The sequence below is a fragment of the Pinus tabuliformis genome, chromosome 4_1, assembly GCF_031772625.1.
Source record: "Pinus tabuliformis cultivar Carrire ecotype Pingquan chromosome 4_1, CPIR1, whole genome shotgun sequence".
Classification (NCBI taxonomy): domain Eukaryota; kingdom Viridiplantae; phylum Streptophyta; class Pinopsida; order Pinales; family Pinaceae; genus Pinus; species Pinus tabuliformis.
Genome location: NC_142303.1, coordinates 807605535 through 807620513, shown reverse-complemented (window position 1 = coordinate 807620513; position 14979 = coordinate 807605535). Strand labels below are relative to the sequence as shown.

General features: G+C 34.9%; 1 pseudogene across 1 annotated transcript; it reads left to right on the top strand.

Annotated features, from left to right (window-relative positions):
• The first annotated feature begins 572 nt into the window (after positions 1–572).
• LOC149178687 (protein RTF1 homolog pseudogene) lies at positions 573–5734 on the top strand (annotated as a pseudogene). Its single transcript, XR_016258444.1, has 6 exons — positions 573–706; positions 2651–2747; positions 2830–3143; positions 3381–3637; positions 3728–3859; positions 4097–5734. The product of XR_016258444.1 is annotated as a protein RTF1 homolog pseudogene (transcript).
• The last annotated feature ends 9245 nt before the right edge of the window (positions 5735–14979 follow it).

Genomic DNA, 14979 nt, shown 5'->3' with positions numbered 1-14979 from the left:
TCCTTCAACTGCCCCTTCCTTCTTATAAGTTCCCGTTCACCGACTTCCTCCATCTCCATGTCCTAATTTTGATACGTGTTGATTTTATAAAACAAAATCTGATTTGATTTGGTGATTTTATTCGAATATCTAAATTTGATTTAATAAAGTTTATTTATTATTTTAAAGATTTAAGTTAATTTATAATTTTAATTATAAATTTAATTTATAATTTTAATTTTAAATAGGTAAATAAATTAAATGTTATTAAAAAAAAAATCTTTAAAACATTCAAATTTTACAAAATTAAACAACTTAAACTTACAAATATTTTCCAATTTTTAAACAAAATTAACCCAAAAATTAAAACAAAAATCATTTTATCTATTAATTAAACAACTTCTATATCCATTATAATTACGTTGTAAGGCGTTTCCCTCTGAAATCAACTCCCCTCCCTGTACACCTTTCATCTTGTGCACCACAAGATTGTATGTTAGACGATTGCAAACATTTCAATCGTTGGATCAAAGTGGTTACCCATTCGTTGCAGAAACGGTTTGCTGCAGGATCTGTTTGTTAGATTCTTCCATCTAGGTTTGCAACTTGGCTGCATATCGGTTTTTCAAACTGTAGTGGTTTTCAAGGTGTTGGATTCTAATTTAGCTTTAGAGATGAAATGGTTCTCAGCTCCATCCAAGTCTGCATGGATTCTGACTGGCCACAGGTATAACAATAGCCTAATTGCACTACGATTCGGCTCAGACTCTTGTTTTTGCCCTCCTCCTCTTTCTTGGTTTTCTTAGGGTTAGGGTTGCAGCAAAGGCGATGGTATGTAGGTTTGAATTCATCCCATCCCGTCTAGGGTTTCTGAGCTTTACAAGCATCTCACGTACACTTTTGTAATGAATCATTACTTTAAGCCTTGGAAATTTAGTCTTAATTCATGTTTAGATGCAGCTCACGGTGAATTTCACAAATATATGATGCTTTATTGTCAGTTATTCTCATGCACGACTGCATCGATTAATGGGTCTCCTTCACATATCCACCATGCTCTGTAGTGACGCTGTAAAGTTCCCAAGTCTGACATTCTCTGTGCTCAGCAGCCCTGTTATTATGTTATTCTGGTTTTAGTTAGATTCAACAGAGAATAAATTTCGTATTGATTTGTGTAAAATAAACCTTTTATTGCAGGCATTATATTGTTTGTTATTTCAGGATGTGGTTACTCTAGACTTATGAATTTTCTGAATGTATGGCAATGAGGCCTTCCCATATATATAGCTTATAGGTATGTCATTCTTGTGTTTACTACTTCCAAGAGAACAATAGATCACGCTTGTGCTCAAATGAACGCTTCCACATCTGTTAATGAGTTAAACATAAACGGTTCAGCTCCCCTAGGGCATTCTCAAATTGCAAATTCTATGTTCTATGGGCTTCCTGCAGAAAGTGCTACTAGTCATGATGGCATCCACAGTCTTTCTCTTGCCACAATGCTGGCAGATCAAAGAGCTCTATATGGCAATGATTCTGAGTTTCTAAGGACATTCTTTGATCCCCGTAGCTGCAACCTATCCCCTCTCAATGGGATTTCCTCAATGAACGCCCTCAGCTCTTTTAAACCCACTTTTCCATGTCTCAATTTTAATTCTAAACCTAATAGAACAGAGGCCCTAACTAGAGCGGTCAGAGATATAGATGCCAACTTCTTTGAAAGTCTCCCCATACAAATCTCAGAAGTACCGTTACCAGTGTTGAATTCCACTAATTGTGATGATTTGTCTCCGTGCTTCGGATAGGGGTTGGAAAATTAAATTATGGAAAGGCAGGTAAAAAATGATATTTATGCAGAAAACTATATATGTATATGTAATCCACTTCCCCTGGAAAGGCAAGTGCAATAAAAAAAAGCAACTTAGAACCAATAAAAATTGATATTTATGCAGTAAATTAGTTCTATTTCATGAGTCCCCAACTGGCCAACCCATGAAATGTTTGGGGGTGTGCTCTGGTCGTTCTAAACACCCCTCCTCCCATCTCCCCAGTTCAGCTGTCCTGGAAACTTGTACACATAGTTCAAATTCAATTGGGGTGCCCAGAAAGTTTGTTTTCCAATCCAAAAAATGGACTTATGCAAATGGGGAGATGTGCTTCCTTTAAATTCCAGAAGGATTACATTTGGGCTAGACTATGTTAGGCATTGCAAGTGGCCCAGTTTTGGGGTCTTCTAAGATGAACCATGCATCACAATCACTTTTGTTTTGCCAAGCTGCGGCAACAGGGAGTTGCTCTTTCCATAAAAATAAGACAGTGCTTAAATTTTGTCCCAACCGTTTATTGGTGCTGTGGAAGACTAGATCTTTGGTGCGTCGCCTGACACACCATTGCATTCACCATTGAACAATGATCTCATTGGTTGCTCAGCTGAAATTTCTATTTTTTGAAATTGCTTACTTTATAACATGTTTTTAAAGGCAACACAACATGTTGCAACTTGCATGACAAGTAATGTCCAACTGTGGGACATGCAAGGACAATGGGTTTAAATTTCTATTTACAATTGTGCATCAATTACATATAAATAATGACTTAAATTAAGCCCAAATATGTTATAGCCAAAATATAACAAGGGAGTCTTACTAAGATTATGTTGGATATGTTACAGTTGGAGAGTCTTCCTGCAATGGTAGCAGGGGTCTGGTCTGATGATCCTACCATGCAGTTAGAAGAACCAACTCAATTCAGGAAGCTTCTCTCTGTTGGTAATAGTCTTGAGTATATGTATCTTTATTACCATTTTTTTTGTCTTTAGGAAATGGCCATCTGAAAAAATATATGTGACAGAAGGCAGTCCTCCAATTGAGGAAGTTATCGCTGCGGGTGTGGTCCCTCGACTTGTAGAGTTTCTTGCAAGGGATCATTTCCCTCAGCTTCAGGGATGATCTGTTTTTCAAATGAGATTCTAAGTATTGAATTGAAATTATATTGTGGTAATCTAATATCGTTTTAATTTGGTCATATTATAGTTTGAGGCAGCCTGGGCTTTAACAAATATTGCATCTGGAACCTCAGAGCATACCAGAGTTGTGATTGATCATGGATCTATGCCCAAGTTTGTGCAACTTCTTAGTGTTGCCAGTGATGCTGTCAGAGAACAGGTTGCATTTTGGACCTTTCCATCCATTTATGTTACTTATAAATATTTTTGAAATTTGCCATTTCTATGTTCAATGTGCTTTCTTTACAGGTCTAAGGGTTCTTTTGAACTAATTGAGATAGTAATGTTCGTTTCATTGTAAGGACCATGTATTACAAAACGTAATGTCGGTGATGTACATTTATTAAGCTCCATGGTGTGGTTTGCCTCTCACAATTTTAATCTGTTTGATGGACAGTAGGTTTTAGGTTTTGAAGATCTATTGAGTGGTATTTACAGTCTCTGCTCTAGCCAGGGAACGGACTATTCAATCAACATGGGTGTTTAGAGGGGAAAAAAAAGTTATGGCTGAACTGGAGCATTTGCTGCTAGAAGCAGCTGGTCGAACATCTACCAATGATGGAAAGCAGTCCTCCAATTGAGGAAGTTATCGCTGCGGGTGTGGTCCCTCGACTTGTAGAGTTTCTTGCAAGGGATGATTTCCCTCAGCTTCAGGTATGATCTGTTTTTCAAATGAGATTCTAAGTATTGAATTGACATTATATTGTGGTAATCTAATATCGTTTTAATTTGGTCATATTATAGTTTGAGGCAGCCTGGGCTTTAACAAATATTGCATCTGGAACCTCAGAGCATACCAGAGTTGTGATTGATCATGGAGCTATGCCCAAGTTTGTGCAACTTCTTAGTGTTGCCAGTGATGCTGTCAGAGAACAGGTTGCATTTTGGACCTTTCCATCCATTTATGTTACTTATAAATATTTTTGAAATTTGCCATCTCTATGTTCAATGTGCTTTCTTTACAGGTCTAAGGGTTCTTTTGAGCTAATTGAGATAGTAATGTTCCTTTCATTGTAGGGACCATGTATTACAAAACGTAATGTCGGTGATGTACATTTATTAAGCTCCATGGTGTGGTTTGCCTCTCACAATTTCAATCTGTTTGATGGACAGTAGGTTTTAGGTTTTGAAGATCTATTGAGTGGTATTTGCAGTCTCTGCTCTAGCCAGGGAACAGACTATTCAATCGACGTGGGTGTGTAGAGGGGAAAAAAAAAGTTATGGCTGAACTGGAGCATTTGCTGCTAGAAGCAGCTGGTCGAACATCTACCAATGATGGAAAGCAAAACCGAAATCCTGCGAAAGGGAGACTGGAAGATTCTGATTCAGATGATGGCAGTGACTCGAAATACATTGATGACGATGATTCAGATGATGCTGGGACAGCAAATAGGAAGGCTTCTGGGTCAAGAATGCCCCTGAAAAAGAGATTTGATTCTGGTGACAAGGATGATGATGACAGGGGTTGCTGTGATGATTCCGATAGCGAATTATCCATAGGAAGTGATTTATACAAAGATGATGAAGATAGGGAGCAGCTTTGAAGATATTAGAAGCATAACAATAAGGAGATAAAAACTTTCCAAGTGGTTTATGGAACCATTCTTTGAGAATATCATTGTGGGCTGCTTTATAAGAATTGGGATAGGAATGTCCAGGTCAAGACAGAGTACTTACCGTCTTTGCATGGTAAAAAATGTTGATGTGACAGACCCTGATAAAAAATACAAGTTTGAGAACCGCACCACATACAAGTATTTGAATTGTTTCTAGGGTAGCAAGAGCAATGCAACAAGATGGCAGATGGCCAGGGTGTCTGATTCACCTCCACTTGAGAAAGAGTTTTCAGATTGGGAACGGGAAGTAGAACGCAGTGGTGGTCAGATGATTAGTCGAGCAGAAGTTGAGGAAAAAATAAATGCGCTAAAAAAGATAAATCAATTTGTGTATTCTGCAGAAACTGTAAAACAAATGTTGCAGGAAAAGAAGTTGGCTTCCAAAAGGCCATCGAATGTCGCTGCTGAAAAGGACAGGGTTAGAAGAGAGATGGAGCTAGCGGATAGCAGGCATGATTATTCAGAAGTTGAGAGAATTAAAGTGAGATTGAAGGAACTAGAAGTCCTTTCTCTTCAGAGCAAAAGCAAGGATGCAAAAGCCTTGATGCTAGTAGAAATGAATAAGAAAAACAAGGCTGAAAATTTCAAGAACGCTTCTGAGATCAAGCCTCTAAACCTTAATCTTAAAGCAGGTGAAGCAGGGTATGATCCTTTCACTCGGCGTTGGACTCAATCTCAAAATTATTATGATACAAAGGCGAAGGTTGCTGAAAACAACACTGATGCGAACAAAGAGGCAGATGCAACCAAAGTAGAGGAAGCCATAGCAATAGAAACTGCTGAGGATGATGGAAAGCTTGTCGACACTGATGCTCCTGTATCAGAAGATGCAAGGGTGTATTCTTTGCATGATTTTGAACTTCCAATTTCACTTGCTGGACTGCAGAAGTATGGGGGTGCTCAAGGGGCCCCTTTAGTTTTTATGGCTAGAAAGCAGAAGATTGAGTCAACTTGTGGAGTGCAAGTTCCTAGCAATGATGGAAGGAGGCATAACCTGACATTAACTGTGAATGATTACAAGCGTAGAAGAGGCCTGCTGTTACAATGTGTTAGAAATATAGGCTGTATTTTCTTGACATCTAAAGTTCAAGGGTGTTTTTTTGTCTCAACCATTATGCTAAAAAATGGTATATAATGTTCCAAAAGGATTCCTTTCCTCTAAGTAACACTATTCCACTGTAAGTTATCATGCAGTTGGTGAAACATGGCATTTTATGTTGTTTGAGATTGATCTTGAGTGATGCCTTTTTCTAAATTATTGTTGAAATATGTATTGTTTTTCATATTCATGTAATAAATGCTATGTTTTATTAATTTCTTTTGTTGTAGTATAGTTTGCTTAAATTCTTTTAGAGTTGTAGTTGTTTTGTTGTGCCTAGTTGTTTATTCTTGCTTTCGATTGATTGCAATTCTATCTAATAAGCAACTATCTTTTACATGGTAAAAAAGTTTGGCTGAATCGAGGAAAACATTCGAAAATCTAGAAGAACTTTGGTTCAGCCAAATAATTCAATCTATTGTTTGTCCAAAACTGAACCAAACCAAATCCAATTTTAACCCAAAAAAAATCATCTTCCCAAGAAACCCTAAAGAATTCTTAAGAAAATGCATTTTAGCTTTCAAGCCACCAATGAATATGATATTTTCCCATTTCTTCTCCCTGTCCTGCCAATGCTTGTCACTACTCCCTCGTTTAGGAGATAGCCATGGGAGATTTCAAGAGACTATGCTGCTGCTGATGCCTAGAGAGGTTTGTCTATTTTGTTCATGTGTGAAGTCTCGAGGAGACTGCATTTGTAGTTGGGAAACTGTTGCCTGCACCTTAAAGGCCTGCTTAGACCTTCATAAACAAAGCTACACTCAAATGAAGCATGCCAACCGAGCCAACACACTAAATAAGTAGATTCCACTAGGTATTTAGTCATATATTCTCTGTTTTCTATGTTCTTATTTAATTTTTATTTTTCAACTTGAAAGGGTGTACCTAATGTCTGTGCATATCCTTCTTACTTCCAGAACACCTAGAACAGGTTACATGACCTGCATTATCAAAAGTAGAATCACAACACACGCAAACAAATACATACGCCCACCAAGCACAAGAAAATAGTGTGATGGCTATCAACTTTTTAAAATCAAACTTGTAATAATCTCAATAATAAATCTAATGTTCTTTAGAGAAGACCTGCTACATTTTGCTGGGTTTCGTACAGTTTATTGTGTATGATAAGGAAATACATTTTCTTGAAGGCATTGCATCAGAAGGCTCAACGGCCTTTGAGCATTTTTGTAGGGGTTTATGTTATCCAATCATTAAATTTTTGATAAAATTAGTCTGGACTATCTACATACCTATTTTTTTTCAATAAATTTGAAGAAGTGCATGTTTTTGCTTTAATAATATGTATACTCCTGAATTTTCTGAACTGTAGTTTTGTGGGCCAATTGTTTTCTGTATTGTATGGTATTGTATGGTATCCACATTTGAATTTAGATTCTATCTTGATAACTATCATTTCTTAGTATGTTTTTATGAATATATTGCATTGTAAGTGTTCTTTCTCTTCTTACATTGGACAAGAGAATACGGCTGTCTTTGACAATGTGAAGTTGTTGAAGATGCAAAAATTCCCTTTGCTTTACATGAGCCAACTTGACCTTCAATAGAAACGTTGCTAAACACAATGAGAAGTTTCATGTTTCTTTAGAGAGCATCCCGATAGGCTTGTGTAATTCCTGCATTGCATTGTTTTGGTTGATGCCTTGCTGAGGAATCATTGAGACTCATCATGGTTTTGTGGTCCAATCAGAACCTATTCAATACTCACCTTCATTGACTATATTAGTTGGACACAAGCCCTGTCAAAACTCTCAAGCCAGTAGGGCTCGGGCACAATGTTAGTTCCTCAATACGGTGATCAAAGTCTGTCTTCAACATTACAATTGTCTTCACGCATCCTTTTTCTAAATAAATCTATATTGCATGCGCTTGAAGGACTAGCTTTGAAGTCTCTATTCTCCAGCAATGTTCAGGTCTAAGTTCATGTAGGCAATTCTATGTTGAAATTATACTTGCATACCGGAATCTGATATTGGCGGAAGACCGTTACTCAAATGTCTGCCAAAAAGAGCACCCATTCTGACACACCACCTATGCAAAGGAAGAAGCCTCACAAGTGTTTGGGCTCCTTTTCTCTATCATGGCTGGGGAAGTAGCCAAGAGTAAATATCTCTGCAGGTATGAAGTCCAATAAAAATAATGTATAAGACATATTTGACAACCAACAATTGCATCTAAAATGCAAAATATGTTCCCGGCCTTTCAGAAAATGTGGAGTCCAGCAGAATGTGAGGCCACCACTATCATCGAAATTCCAACCAGATATGAATCTTTCAACCAGATATGAATCTTTCAGTCTTACGGTATTATGGGACAATAACATCACTGATATATGAACTATATATCAAGCTTTCAATCCTAAAATATAAGTGTTGGATGCTTCATTGCAAAGCCTAGAAGCCTTCTTTCAAATGTAACAACTGGATGATGCACAGAAGTTGATGCTAATAGAAGTCCGTATGGAGCAACCAACCCTTAACATGGTGGTGGGCTCTTGTACGAGAAGCCTTCTTTCAAATTTAACAACTGAATGATGCACAAAAGTTGATGCTAAAAGAAGTCAGTATGGAGCGACCAACCCTTAACATGGCGGTGGGCTCTTGTACGAGACTTAGTCAACTCAAATTCACCTCCTACACAAACTTTGATATGGTTCAAGCAAGAAATGCAAGATAGGTTATATACCTGAAGGGGAAAGCAGAGGAAATCATGAAGCAATGGATTCACGTAAGGCAAGTACCTGGTCAAAGGCATCAAACAATATTTTTGATGGCTTCAAGTCCATGGTGATGAACTTGGAAGTTCCTCGACTCACTTCGCAGAGGACTCTCAACCAAAATATCCAAAGAAAAATGGACCTGCTTAGTATAAATGCTTTGGAGAATTCTTTACAAGTAGCTTTCGAGTTTGAGGCCAAAGCTTCAGAAGAAAATGTACTAAGCCTCCACCAACTAAAGCAAGGTTCTCGAAGCCTTATCTTTTAGAAATGTCTCTATTAGTAACTCAGAGCAGCCTTTAAATCAGGGAAATGATTACACAATAGATAAAATTGGCCAGCACTTATCAAAAATTCCATCCAGCCAGATAGTCGATGCTCAATCCTACTTTATATTTTCTAAGGACAACCAATAACTCCACGAGGATAACATGATCCCTATTTAGCAAATACACCAGCTGCCCGCTCAAATGGCTGGTACCTTAAATCATAGCCCTGTATGGATAAAAACTGATGACTACGAGTTACATTGGCTCTATATATTGATGACAGTTTCTTTAGCTTTGCCAACAATCATTGTACTCTAGTATAGACTAAATGGACACTGGAATTTCCATTATCCAGAAGATGGAATCTTACCCAAGGCATTCACAAAAGTTGTTGCCAACCCACAACTGGTTGAAAATAATCTCCATCATCATAATAAACTTTATGCCCATAATATGCACAAATGGTAACACATGATACATCTCCCAAACCAATGGAGTCCAACTAAAGTCTAATCCGAGATCCTCCATTCTCAACACCTTATACATAAAAAAACTTGTTTGTAATCGGCCTCTCTTTGCACTTTTGGGGCAATCACTAGTTATATTAAGTTACTTGAAAAATCGGTCTCCTACAATGTATTTTAGGTATCAGAGGAGGGAAACGGTTATTTCTATTGATTGAGGAATCATTTAGGCAATTTCCATTGATTGAGGAATCATTTAGGCAATTTCAGTCTTGTAGAAAAGATTTGTGTTGGTTCAGCTTGGGCTCGAAACTTTTTCGTTGTCATCTAATTAATGAATGCATTAGGTTGACCATAACAAAATATCCATTTTCAGAATACACATTATCGTCCACCCTTGCTTTCAACAATGCCCATTCACATGTCGCTATTCTTCCCCACTCTATGCCTTATGGCGTTTCCTTTGCAACATAAGGTGCAAATGCTAGTTTATGTATGTACGTATCAATTAATATTTATGTATATATATTAATTTCTTTTCACAATATTTGTAATGATTGCACCGCCTCCGTTTACGTAGACGGACGTTGGAAATTGTTTGTGGCCGGAAACTTTCCCTGCCGAAAACTCTGCCAGTAACTTTCGCGCTGTACGAGAACGAGAAGAAGGTAGCAGGCACGGTAGAGTCATTCGGATAGTTGATTGAAATCAAGGACATCCATGAGGTAATTAAAATTTCATTTTTTATTATTTATCTCAAATATTTATGTTTTCCAAAAAATTACATTTTAAGTTTCATCACTACAAAGAGTAGGCAATTATCCTAGTACACAATTGTATTTAAATGTTCACAATGGAGCTTAATAATAGGATCTCATCAAGAAAGGTTATCTTTCACTATTTTAGTTTTTATGGTTCCACTTTTTCTCACATTATTTTACAAATTTTACTAATCTCAATGAACTTTGACCATAGAGTAATTGTCTACCAAATTTGGCATGAAAGAAATGGCCAACGAATGTGGTAACATCAACTTTTTTACCATTTCATTAAACCAATTTTTTCATGGAAAGAATGGCCAACAAATGTGGAAACATCAATTTTCTTGACCATTTCAAGAAGGTGCATTTAAATGTCCCAAAATAGAGATAAGGTAGGTGTGGTTATGATGTGTTATATTAGGTACTATTTTGAATAGTCACATTTAGTTTATCTACATATTTTCAATATATTCAATAACAATTTTTTTTGAAGTAGCTAGTGGATTTCAAAAGATCTCTTGGGAAGCAATTTTGATTATAACATAAAACATGAGTACCAATAAAAACTATTAAAAAAACCTATCTTCAAATAAAAATTAAAAATAATAGTCTCTTATAAATGTATTTTTTAAAATTATTTGAGTAATGAACGGGTATTATTAGATACCTTTAAAGTTTTTGGATATTATTAGATACTTTAAAGTTTCTTTTACTGTTAAATCAATATTTTTTTATACTTTGAAGTTTTTTATGATTTATGGCTAGAGTTTGATAACCATTATCTTATTGCTAATCATTATCATGGTCATTTGAGCTTCTATATTGTGCATGCAATGCAATATTTAATATGTATTCTAAGTCTTTTATGTGAAGTTTTTAAATTAACCTTTTATCCTATGTGTTTAGGGAAAATATAATTGTGAATTTTTTCATATACATTTTGTTACTTACTAATGTTTTTTTACTAATCTTGAATTATATTAAAGTTTTAAAAATGATGCTAAAAGATTTGGGTGTTTTATTTCATTTATTATAGAAATTTTAAAAATAAAAATAGTTTTTTATTATTATTTTTTTATGGAAAAATGTTAATCATTGCCCACAATGGGATGTCTCTTCGAAGTTTAATTCCCCCAAAGTAACTTTAATCCTCAATCTTCCCATGAGGTTTGAACCTGAGCTAGCCAAGACTACACCACATGTTAATGGGATGTCTCTTCGAAGTTTAATTCCCCCAAAGTAACTTTAATCCTCAATCTTCCCATGAGGTTTGAACCTGAGCTAGCCAAGACTACACCACATGTTAACCAATTAAACTACACCTCAAAAGTATATCATATATCGCTATTAATTTGTATTAGAATATTCCATAAACTAATGAAATATGTTTTGTTCGATGCATAATACATAAATATTTCATATTTTGTATATTTATTATATTATAAATATTTTATTTTTAATGTATTTTTTATTAATGTCAAAATTATTTAGATATTTAAAATTATATTTTAATTTAAATGAAAATTATTTTTGAAATATTATTTAAATTTTAAAAATTTATATAGATTTTAATATATTTAAAATTTTAATTTTCATTTTTATCGAGAATGTTGAGAATTTATTTTATTTATATGTTATATAAATATTATGGTTTATTTTTTAGACATCATTATCCTAAAAATGAGGGAAGATAAAAAAATATATATAAAAACTAAAAGTTTAATATAATAATTATATTATTAGTTTAAAAATATATTTTTAATTTAAATTAGTTTTATGGTTTGAATTTGAAATTTTAAAATTTATATTTATAATAATTTTGGTTCTATAAAATTAAATTATTAATGTTGATTCAGTATAAATAAATATTAATTATTATTGATTCAGTATTAGTAGGGTATTTTTTTATGTAACTATTATTTATATTAAATATGAGTTTTTATTTTGTAAATATATTGATGTTTAAAATTTATTATTATGGTATTTATTTATTTTGAAAATTTATTATTATTAAAATATTTGTTTATAGTTAAAAAAAATTGAATAAATTGTGGATATGTGTGTTTATTTTGGAATAGAGTTTTTTGAATTTTAAGTTATATATCAATAATTATTGAGTGGATAGTAGAGATTTAACTTCTACTAAATAGTTTAGAATATTTATAGTAGCATACACAAATTAAAGATTGAGATTTATCTTAAAAGTAGTTGTGTTATTTCCCCTTTTAACTAAATTGATTATTATTATTTTTAAATGGAATATGAACAAGTGTTATATGAAGTGAATGATGGTTTTTTTGGTATGGAACATCGATAAGCTATGGTATTGGCCCATGGTATTGTAAAAAAGTCTTTTTACAAAGTAGGAATATCCATGCCAAAGTGAGAATAAATCTCCGTGATTAAGTATATTATTATTCTAAATGTATATATGTTTAGCTTATATATTACTTCTTTTTACTATTTATCAGGGAGACGATATAAATTAAATAGTTAGTCAACTAAGCATTAATTCATAATACCATTAAAACTAACTAAATTATAACTTTATTTTAACTTAAATCTTTATAAGTATATATCCATAATAAGTATCAAAATAATTACTACATGATACATCTTGAGTTGCTAAAATTTAAAATATTATAAAAATCAACTCAATTATAACTTTATTTTAAATAATTACTATTAATAATTATTCAATAGACGTGTTTATTTTGGAGTAGGGCTTCCTTAATTTTACCGTCATTATTAATAGTTATGCTAATAGGCATAGCTATTTTAGAGTATATATTCCATTTTTTTTATTTAATTATCAACAATTATTAACTGGTTGTCAATATTCATTAATTTCGGCAAGTCATTATGGTCATCTTTAACTAATTCTTCCCTAATAATAACAAGATAAAAAATATCTTGTTCTAATAATAATAAATCGACCTAGTAAGTTGGACCCTTCCTTAAAGAGAACCCTTTGTCAAAGTTCAAGGTCAGTGTGCTTTTTGGTTGAGAATGTGTTACATCGATCATATAAATGTTTTATATGTTAATTCAAGAGTTGGAGATCTATTTAGTTATATATTTGAGTTATAAGAAGATATATATTACATATATGTGGTACGAGGGTATGAGACTCTTGAAAAGAAAAGGGATACGATGATGCTCCTTTTGCAAAGGCAAAAACTACTTCCGATGAAGGTGGGGATATGTACTTGGATTTTTGTTCAAGTACGTACATAGATCATGAGGCATGATTGATTGACTCAGGTGCATCCTTTCATATGATTACCCATAGAGGGTCGTTTTTCAAATATGAGAAACAGGATGGTGGTGATGTCTACCTAGGTGATGAAAGGAAGACCATAATTATAGGGCGAGAAACATTCAAGCTAAATCTTATAAGTGGAAGGATTAGAACACTTCCTGGTGTTCTCCACATTCCTGGATTTTCCAGAAATCTAATTTATGTAAGCAAGATGGATGGTGCAGGTGTAAAGACAATGTTCGAGAAAGATACTTGCAAGATGGTTCGAGGAGCACTGGTACTAATGAGGGGATTTTAGATCAAAGCTCTATACAAGCTTATGGGTCGTACTTTTATTGATGGGTGCAACAGTTCTATCATTCCTAAAAGTAGAGTAGAAAATCTTATAGTCTCTAGTGAAAAGGTTATGCCATGGCATCAAATACTAGGGAATATTGGAGAGAAGGGCCTTTGGATACTACATGGTAATGGTATGGTAGAATGTATGTCTAATTTCTCTATGAATTTTAATTTATGTGAACATTATGTATATGGGAAGCAAAATCGATTGAGTTTTCCCTCTGGTGCTAAGAGGGTAGAATTAATATTAGAGCTTGTGCATAATGATGTGTTTGGACTTGTTTTGGTTCCATAAATAGGTAACTCTATGTACTATGTCTCATTTATAGATGACATATCGAGTAATACATAGATATATTTCCTTAGGAAGAAATCTGAAGACTTTGACAAGTTTAAAGAATTTAAGTCTTTGGTGGAAAATTGGACAGAGAAGAAGATCAAGGTGTTGATGTGATTTGTTTATGAAACTTGAAGGTGATATAAAAATTGCAAGTGAAATTTTATGTATTTTGGGTAATGGATCAAGTTACAAAACCCATAAACAAATAATTTTTAAACTTAATTAACAGCCAAAACAATGAAAAAATACCATATCATAAACACATAATAACAAACATGATAAAGGAGTTCACCCCTCTCCTAGGCTACATCTCCTGGTCCAGCTTCCAATGCAGGGCCTCTTTCATTAAGTGCTCAAATTTGTGTTTTCATGGCTTTAAAATGCTCAAAATGAAAAAAAAATGTCTCCAATGGATCCATAACTGTAAAAAACCCCCCTTTGGGTTCTTTATGCACCTCATTTGGCCAAAAAATGAGAAAGTTATGCTTGTTACAAGTTTTTCCTAATTTCCATAGCTAGCCATCCTCCAATTCGACCCAAACCTGGCTTGAGTGCCCCAAACCCGGAACTGGCAGACAAGCCTAGTCTACAATCCTGCCTGACGAGCTAAATTGTCGGGCAATTAAACTGTCCATTAACCTCCCAATTCTGAAATTTATGGTCATATGGAGGCCACTTGCCTAGGGGTCGGGGTTAACCGCCCGCCCCCGCTGGCTGGGTCCCCAACACGTTGCATCGTGGTCATATGCACCCATAACACCTGGGCTTGGTAACCACCTTGTGCATGCGCCCAAAACTCTGCAGGTTGCAGTCATGTTACGGGTTATATGACCCAGCACTGGCCACGCTGCAAACACCTAGGGCTAAGTCCCATTCTACTCCACGTTGGTGGTCGTATTGGTCGCATGTGGCTTGGGGCTGGGCCCCTCCACTCTTCGCTTACGGTTTTGTGTTATGGCTCCGATGTGGTTTCATGGTGTGGGCGCCGATACTGTGGGTTGGGGTTAAGCCCTAGCCCTAGGCTCCCTCTGCCACGATCTTGTGGTGTGGGGTGTGGCCATGGGCTAGGGTTTAGCCCTAGCCCCTTCCCCCATTACATTTGCGCTACC